Source organism: Petaurus breviceps, unplaced genomic scaffold (assembly GCF_028583685.1).
Source record: "Petaurus breviceps papuanus isolate PSGF00001 unplaced genomic scaffold, PetGlider_PUasm1.0 673, whole genome shotgun sequence".
Classification (NCBI taxonomy): Eukaryota; Metazoa; Chordata; class Mammalia; order Diprotodontia; family Petauridae; genus Petaurus; species Petaurus breviceps.
The window spans coordinates 1,440,588-1,449,803 of NW_027186448.1; the positions used below are offsets into that span (position 1 = coordinate 1,440,588).

Sequence of the window (9,216 nt, forward strand, 5' to 3'; positions counted from 1 at the left end):
TATCTATCTATCTATCTATCTATCTATCTATCTATCTATCTATCTATCTATCTATATCTATCTATCTATCTATCTATCCACACACACATATATACACATACATATTACACATACACACACACATACACATTTATTATCTAATTCCCTGTCTGACTCTATGACCCCACTTGGGGTTTTCCTGGCAAAGATAGTAGAGTGGTTTTCCTTCTCTAGATAATTTTACAGGAGAGATACTGAGGCAAAAAGGGTTAAGTGACTTGCCCAGGGTCACACAGCTAGTTAAGTGTCTAAGGCCAGATTTGACCTCAGGAAGAGGAATCTTCCTGACTCCAAGTCGAGCACTCTATCCTCTGTGTCACTTGGCTGCTTTAAAAAAATATTATCTATTCAAATGACCCAAATCAATATATCTCACCTATTTTCTTTCTTGATCTGGTGACATCAATTGCCACTTGGCCATCCCTATCTAAATTTTTAAATTCAGGTTCTAATCACCTCCTTCCTGTTCTGAAAAGCCTTTTAATTGGTCTCCTGGCTTCTGGTATTTCCCATCAATCATTCACAAAGCTGCCAAAATAATATTTCTAAAATCAGTTTGACTATGTCACTTCCCTACTCAAAACCCGTTAATGGTTTCCTAATGCCTCTTATGACAAAAATATAAGCTCTTGGGTCTACTCATGGGTGCTGACCACTAAAATATGATTTTATCCCTTTGGCTTGTTCCCTCTTCATGGAGTTAATCCTAGAAAATCTCCTACTATAGAAGGGAAACAGGGAACTAGGAAAGATCTTTATGGGAAATTTCTCTGATAAAAGTCTCATATTAAAGATGAATCAGATACTGATTCAGATTTATAGGTCTAAGAACCACTCCCCAGAAAATAAATCGTCAAAAAATATGAACACGCAGTCTTTAGCAGAAGAAATCTAAATACTCCAAATCACTATTATTAACTAGAGAAATACAAATTAAAGCAACTCTGACGCCTCACCCCTATCAGATTGGCAAAGATGATAAAAGAGGAAAATGAGAAATATTGGAGGGGTTCAGAGAAAATAGACACACTGATGTATTTATGGTGGTGCTGTGAATTGGGACAATCATCTTTGAAAGAAATTTGGAACTTTTACCCAAAAAGTTACTTAAAGAGCACATTCTTAGCAATATACTACTACTACTAGGCCTATACTCCAAAAAGATCCAAGAAAGAAGAAAAATATTTATAGCAACTCTTTTTGTAGTAGCCACAAACTGGAAATTAAGAGGGTGCCCACCTATTGGGGAATGGCTAAACAAATGATGATATGTGAATGGAATGGAATATAATTGTGCAAAAGTAATGATGAAATAGTCTCAGACCTGATTATTAATGTCCAGTGAAGTATAAAACAAGGAGATGTATGCCCACAGACCATCACGGAGGAGATCTAGCACCAGATGCACCCTGAAGAATAGGCAGTTAAGACCAAGAGCCCCAGGAATAGCAATCCCCCCCAGACCACTAACCCTTCTTCCTGCCTGGCCTCCTTAGCCGTCATGGAGGGGAGCAACCCCTATGGAGCAAGTCTGCCATTGCCAATACCAACTGCTAACTGACTGCTACCATCAGTCAAGTAAACCCAAGAACTTCAGGAATAGAGACATCCCATCCCCCAGACCACACACTGGCTGTGACCCTACAACTCTTGAGGAGCTGCAACCTGGCAGCACTGTAGTAGAGACTGGGAGAATGGTCCCCAGTACATTGAATGGATCCCCTGTGGAGGATTTCTGAGAGAACATGAACATATGCGTATGTAAACCCTGTCCCCAAATCCATTGATATGGGACTCTCTCCTTGTCTATAGAGAGGAAGGCTCTGCCCTGCTTGAGAGGCAGGGTAGAGTTGGCAAGCAGTGAGAGCTTCAGTTTTCATTGGGTCTCCTTTGAAGAGTAAGAAAAGAAATCTGGAAGACATGGGAGGAGCTGACAGTCTCTATCCAGCCCCTGTCCCCAGTTTGCTAAAGACTTTAGAGAATTTCCTTCTGGGCAAGATCTAGGACTATCTTAGCTGAGCTAAGTTATCTCACTCCTTCACTCTGAATTGTTTGGTATATGTTCTCCTATGTATACCTTCACTGATTTCTGTTTTGCTATGAATTGCATAAACCGGTTTCTTTGCTATTTACAATATATGTTCATTGTGGAACTGTTATTTGGTGGGAAAGGAGTCAAGTCTTGGATATAGAGCTTGGAGTCCTGTCTCCCCCCCAATGACATAAGGATACAAAGTTAGATTGAATCTGATCATATTCCCTAGACAAATAACATTTAATGGAGCAGGCATAATTATATATATTTCTATATAATTCTAGCTCTGTATGCCTTCTCTTTAAGGAGAACAGTGGTGGCCTCTGGCCCCAATTTCCTGCTTCCCCTGTTGGCAAAGGGTGCAGGAACTCATGTGAAGGGGCTTATCTGGGCTCTGAAGGGTTGATTTCAATCTACTTTCAAGTGCCCAAACTCTTTTTGGGAGCACCACATATCTGTGGTGATAATTTGTTTAATTTTGTATTGTTGTCAGTATTATAGGGAATCGTGGGGAGAAACTGATTTTCATCTGAAGGTGAAGGGTTGATTTCCAATTGACCCCAAGTTCAAAATCCATTTTGGGAAAGCCTTACACATTTCAGAAGATAGTCTAGGTCTAGACCTCTCTGAAGAAGAAAGACAGTTTAAAAAAGTTTTATTTTTTATTGATATTGTTAGCTGTTTATTTTCTTAATTATCTTAGGTTTGGACAGACTTCTACAAGCACCAAGGTAGGCTTGAGCCTAAAGAAATTACACAATTTTTTTTTTGCTTATCAATTTGGTACACCTGTGTTTTGGGGAGATGAATGTAATCTCTTCAGCTAGGAAAGGTCTCACAAAGGGCTGTTAACATTGTGAGCATCTCAGAAGGATGTGTGTGTGTGTGTGTGTGTGTGTGTGTGACCTTTTTAGATCATTGTTAGTGTCTAGCACTGGGGGAGGCAAACAAAAAGAGGGTGACAGCTGAAGCTTCCTCAAGTTGCCAAAGTGCTACCCAGAATTGGGGATATCAACCAATATGCCTGAAAACACCCCAGTTTGATTTGCTGGAACAAAAATATTTAAGAGGGGAAAGAAGTTGTTTGGAGGAAGTCCCTGGTCAGTGTGATTCATTCCCCAATTTGGTGAAATTACGAAGCATCAGCCTTGTTTTAAAAACATCTGAAGGGCACTTCTCTGTGGAGTGTATATGTACTTAGGGATCTCCACATGATTGATTGAGAATCAGAGGTACAGACTTATGAACAGAGCCACCTGTCTATATGGTCTATAAAAGTGAGTTAAAACACCAACTTGATCTTTTTCTTGTTCTTTTTAGGGCTCCCTGGTCATCTTTTTCCTCGCACTTCTAAAATTTTAACGAAGGGTAAGTAAGAATTTCTCCTTCCCTCTTCTAGGAGACAACACACAGCAGATGTACTTGAACAGCAAGTGTTTTCCCAAGGACCTCGAGAGGGGAGTTCTTGGACCTTAAGTTCCTGTCTCTTGCATGCCTTTGTTTCCCTTTCTGAGCACAAGCTGGAGACCAGAGAGCTGACTTCACAATTCAAAATAGTAGAGGATGGGGTTGCTGGAAAGGGATGGGGTTAAGAGATTTACTATAGAAGTACATGGCAAATGCAGACAGGTGAATGCTGATAAGCATAGACAGTGCTCATGAACCCTAAATTCCTATGTGGAGGAAGGGGGATTTTTAAGTCTCTAGGCAGCATGATGCCAGGATTTAACTGTCTAACCTGAGAAGAGAGATTTCTTGGGCAGTGCCAGCCTTGGTTCTAGCATTCTCAAATTCAAGCATTCTCAAGTTAAGGTCATTGACCAAAGGGGGAGATTTTAACAATAGGATCCAGAAAGCACCTTGCTAAGAAATCATAGAATTACTGAGGATTGGCTAACTGAAGCTCAGGAGAATGAAAGGAAGAGGATGGCCAGTTATGGCCACCATAGTTGAAGCATTAAAACCATATCATGGGGGGAGGAGATTGAGAGCAAGATATATGAACCTTGCTACTTCTCTCCCCACCTCTCACTCTTATGATTAGTTGCTTATATGGTGCAAGAATAATAGGAAGGGGATTGCTTGCTTAGAAACTCTCAAAGTATGTTTACCTCCTAGAAGGAATCTAAAGACAGAGTGGCACTATAAGTCTTAGGGAATATGGTGGGAGCAATATCCTAAGGTCCAGATCCATAAAGACTAAGCCAATAAGTTTTATTCCTTAAAAAACATTGAAATTGTCCTTGAGACATCATTTGCCCAGAAGACTAAAAGCTTAGGCCACCGAAGTAGCTTCCTGGTGCCCTAAGTACAAAATCCAAGACAGGAGAAGTCACCTGGCTCCTCCTACCTTAGGCTTCTGACTGATGAAACAGCATGACCAGTCCAGGGAAGTTGTGCTCAACTGAATCAATGCTGTATCTTCCATAAATATTCTTCCGCTGCTATGGCTAAGTAAAACTCCTTTTGTTAACTGTCAGGTGCTCTACAAGTGTCACATTTATTTCCATTTCAAACCTGTTACCAGAATAGCCTGAATCAGGATTGGCTTATTACAGGGTGACTGTGTTGAATTCTATAGGAAAGATGTCAGTTGGATGGTCAAAAAGTTCACTCCAAAAGCAACTCCAAATTTAGTTCCTTTCTAGAGGAAGCAAGCTGATGGACTTATTGGAGTGCTTTATCTGTTTCTGTACCTTTCTAGGAGCACTCATGAGTAGTTTGCATCTTCTGCATTTTTTTGTTTAGGATTAAAGGCAGTCCCATACTTGATAATCACATTGTTTCATTGATCCCCTTGTACAGGAGTTGGAGACATCTCTTACCCATATTACCCTTCTCTCCCCCGTTTGGGGGAAACCTACGCATGAATCATACCATAAATATATTAGGACATTTTCTTGTAGTAACTCTGGCAATTAGTCAGAGAAAATATCCTTTGGGAGTTGGTTCCTAGGAGTGTATTTGGTTCATGTGAGCCTAAAATTTTAGGGGGCCTGAATTACATAAGTGTTTGGTATCCTCCCAGTTTTCTTATATTTGAGAATCAATGCCCTCGGAACTATGTTACCTCATACCTCTTTGTATGCTTGATTTGGTATAACTGCTTTTCCTATTACTATTTTCTTTAGCATCATTCCTACTTCCTTCTCTCCAAGAAGAACTTATAAGTTGCAACTTCCTTTTGTCTTGGTCTTTCTCTTCACCCTCTATACTCTTCTGCTTGGTGATTTCCTCAGGTCCCATGGATTTAATCACCATCTCTATGCAGATGATCCTCAGATTTATTTATACAGTTCTAATTTCTCTTCTGACCTCTAGTTACATCTCCAGCTGCATATTGGACATTACAAAATGAATGTTCCATAGACATCCTAAACTCAACATGTCCAAAACAGAACTCATGATTGTTTCCCCAAAGAATCCCATCTCTCTAACTTCCATATTACTGTCTAGGGCACCATCACCTTCCCCAGTCACCCTGAATTGAAATGTAGGTGTCATCTTTGACTCTTGACTCTCTCTCACCCCTACCCTTCTCATATCCAATCTGTTGCCAAGTCTTGTTGATTCAATTTTTGAAATATCTCTCATGTATATCCCTTTCCTTCTCTAACAATGACACCATCTTGGTGCAAGCCTTCATCACCTCACACCTGGACTGTTACAATAGTGTGCTAATTGTTCTCTTTGTCTCAGATATCTCCCACACCAACCTGACCTCCACTTAACTGACAAAATGATTTCCCCAAACACAGGTCTGACTTTGTCACTCCCTCCATTCAATAAGCTCCAGTGGCTCCTTATTATATCCAGCATCTAATGTAAATACTTTTTATAAACAGGTCCCTTCCTAGAGTTCTGGTTTTCTGAGCCCTTATTTCCCTCAATATACTTTTCAATCCAATTGCACAAGCCTCATTGCTCTTCCTTGAACAAAACACTCCATCTCCTGACTCAAAGTATTTTCACTGGGTAGAATTCTCTCTCTCCTCTGCCTCTTTGGCTTCCCTGGCTTCTTCCAATTCTCCAATTCTCAGTTAAAATCGTCTTTCAGAAGAAGCCTTTTCTGGCCTCATTGTAGTACATAATTTTGTGCATGTTATCTTCACCATTAGACTGTGAGTACCTTTAGGGGAAGGATTATTTTTTTTTCCCTTTCTTTGTATCTGGCCCATATTAAGTGCTTAATAAATGCTTGCTAACTTGACTTCTCATTTCATTTATTGTCAGGGTTGATATGATTCAAATGTTACCAATAGTACATTCAGCACAGTGGGCACAATACCGTTAGTCCAAATATAATGGTCTCATGATGGCTGAAGGAGAAAATAATTTGTTATAGAATATTTTGATACATCATCTCCATTTCTATTGGTTGTCCTTTCAATTTCATCCTTAAATGCCTTCAGGATTATCTGGCCTAGTTTGGTCTTTCACTAAGCTTTCTATAAGATTATTTTCCCTTCTATTGCCTCTTACTGTTTTATGAGATATTTCTCATAATCTACCCACTGTTCTCCATAAAATTTTACAAATGAGCATATTTTTAAATTAGAATCTCCCTTGACTAACAATCTTTTTGCTTTGCAAGGAAATCAGGTGTTTCCTGGTTGAAGATGTTTTGAGCCTCTTTTGGTGTCCTCAATTTATTTCCATGAGTTAAACTTATGTGGAAAATTTAATTGACAGTCTATGCTGATGCTTGTTCTATCTGTTCCCCATTTTCTGCTGCCAAGAGCTTGTTTAAGTTGATCAAAGTGAAATTGCCTCAGCTAAAAGTCATACCTTCTAATTTTATCCTTTCATCTAGTTTGGTAACGATTTGAATCTTTATTTTTGTCTTTTGGTTTCATTTATAGTTACGATTCCATTTCCCCAATAGTATGTCCTTTCATTGGTTATTGGACAAAGATGTCCCATTTAGAGTACTGACTACCAAATTAATGCTTATGCAGTTTTGAAAATGTATGATTCTTAGGATCCTCTACTCATTTTCCTTTTTTATTTTCATATTCTATGACTTTTGCCTTTTGTTTTTATACCACAGACATCCCTAACATTTCCATCTCTCCAAACTCCCCCTTTTCACAAAGCAAAACAATTAAGCAAAACCTCACCTGACAGTGTATGAAATATTTGTCTGTCCCCTTTTCTGCCACCTTTACTACAGAATTAAGAAAGGACTATATGGAACTGGTGTTCATTTTGCATATTATTGCATCATATCATGGGTTTCTATGGCCAAGGAATTCACCAAATGACTAATGTATCAGTAATGATCCTCTCCCTATTTGGTTAAATTGGTCTTCAGAAACAGGTGATATTGATAACAGATATATTAGAAACTCTCCATATCTGAAACTGGACCAATTTTGCATAACTGAGTAATTGGAAAACTAAAAGGAAAATAACAGTAAATAAGAACCCATAACTCAGGTCTAATGGAATGGCTAGTTGAAACACACATGGCAGTCATAGCCATTGTCCATTTTTCACATATCTATTTTTAAAATGGTCCAGACTCAATCCGTCACATTACATACACCATCCCCTCCATGGTTTTACAGCTGCTATGGGTGTTTGCAATAGCAGCAGCAACAGTACCTCATGCATCTGAGTCAGGGTGAAGTCATCAGGGAATATTTCACAGAAATCTAAGGGGTGAGAGTAGATGCCTGAGAAGATTCTGGGGTTCACAGTACTTTGGCCAGTAGACTGGAAAGACTACTAGCAATGACAAGTACTGAATTCCTATTCAATGTTTCTCCATGTAATTATGCTTTATTGTAATATTGTTTTTATAATTCTGGATAACTGGAAGTTCAGGGAACTGGAATAATGGCCAACTTCAAAGTATGTTAAGAAAATAGGTGATTGAGGATAGATAATTAAAACTAAATCATAAAATGTATACCAAGAAGTGATGGAGACTTGAAAAAACAGCTAACAAGATAAAGATATAACACAGGTTATATGAGTGTGGTAGAAACAAAGAATTACAAAACGTTAGAACTGAAAAGGAGCTTAGGCATCATCCAGTATTTCTGATTTTTTTCTATGCTGGCCAATAAATATCTAAATTGGTCCTGTCAACTGTAGGGAATGAGGTAATGAAAACATTTTATACACACACACACACACACACACACACACCCAAATTAACTGTTAAAAATTTTTTATATCAGTTTTGGCAAAAGCTATGTGACAGGCCCTATTGACCAGGGAGTCTCAATTAGTTCATTGTAATCAGCCTCTCAGTCTCTAATACTGACCAGGTTGATCATAGGCTAATTGCTTCCAACATAATTTCTTTGGGTTGGGAGGGGAACTGCATCTCCTAACTTTCAGTGATGTGCCATGGTACACAAAAAGAAATACTAATTGGAAAATACTAGAGAGAAAAATGATAATACTGATTGAAAAATGATAAGTAGATGTATAAAGAGAACAGGTGGGGGACAAGCAGATGAGAGATATAAATCAATAAAAAAGATTAATTAAATATGCAAGTGATAACTAATTATATGATAAATATAGAATAAGAGATTCATAGAATATTAGAGCTAGAAGAGACTTTAGAGATAATTTAGACTAGAGGCTTTTAACCTGTAGTTTGTGGATTTGTTTGTTTCTGAAAAATATTTGGATAACTCCGTTTCACAATAATTGATTTCTTATCTATACTAATTCACCTATCCTATGAGGTCCATGCCAATGGGAATGTTCCCCTAAGGTATGCCGGCACATTTTGACCAAATTCTATGAATACCTATGATATAGCTATCAGGTAATAAGGAGATGATAGAAAATAGATTATATAGAGATATATAGATCATATAGACAGATGCTAAAGAGATTAACAAGGAAACATTTATATGCTTATTATGTATATGTATCACACACTCACACATATATTGTATGTGTGTTTGTATATGGAAAGGAAGGGATTTCCTAAGAGTGACTCAGTGTTGGTCCAAGGTCATCTCCCCAATCTATGCCCCCCAGGAACAATTTCCTGATGAAGGATAGGGACTGCCTATATATGTCTATAGCTATCTATGTTATATCTATCCATCCATCTATCTATCTATCTATCTATCTATCTATCTATCTATCTATCTATCTATCTATCTATCTAT

The 9,216-nt window shown here is 38.3% G+C and overlaps 1 protein-coding gene and 1 long non-coding RNA gene across 15 annotated transcripts in view; one reads left to right on the forward strand and one right to left on the reverse strand.

The window, feature by feature from the left end:
- Positions 1 to 9,216, reverse strand: part of RNF222 (ring finger protein 222) — a 13,418-nt gene that overhangs the window by 2,385 nt on the left and 1,817 nt on the right. The window lies entirely within an intron of this gene.
- Positions 1,424 to 9,196, forward strand: LOC138173946 (uncharacterized). Its single transcript, XR_011171590.1, has 3 exons — positions 1,424 to 1,796; positions 2,778 to 2,805; positions 3,395 to 9,196. It is a non-coding gene; the product is annotated as an uncharacterized lncRNA (long non-coding RNA).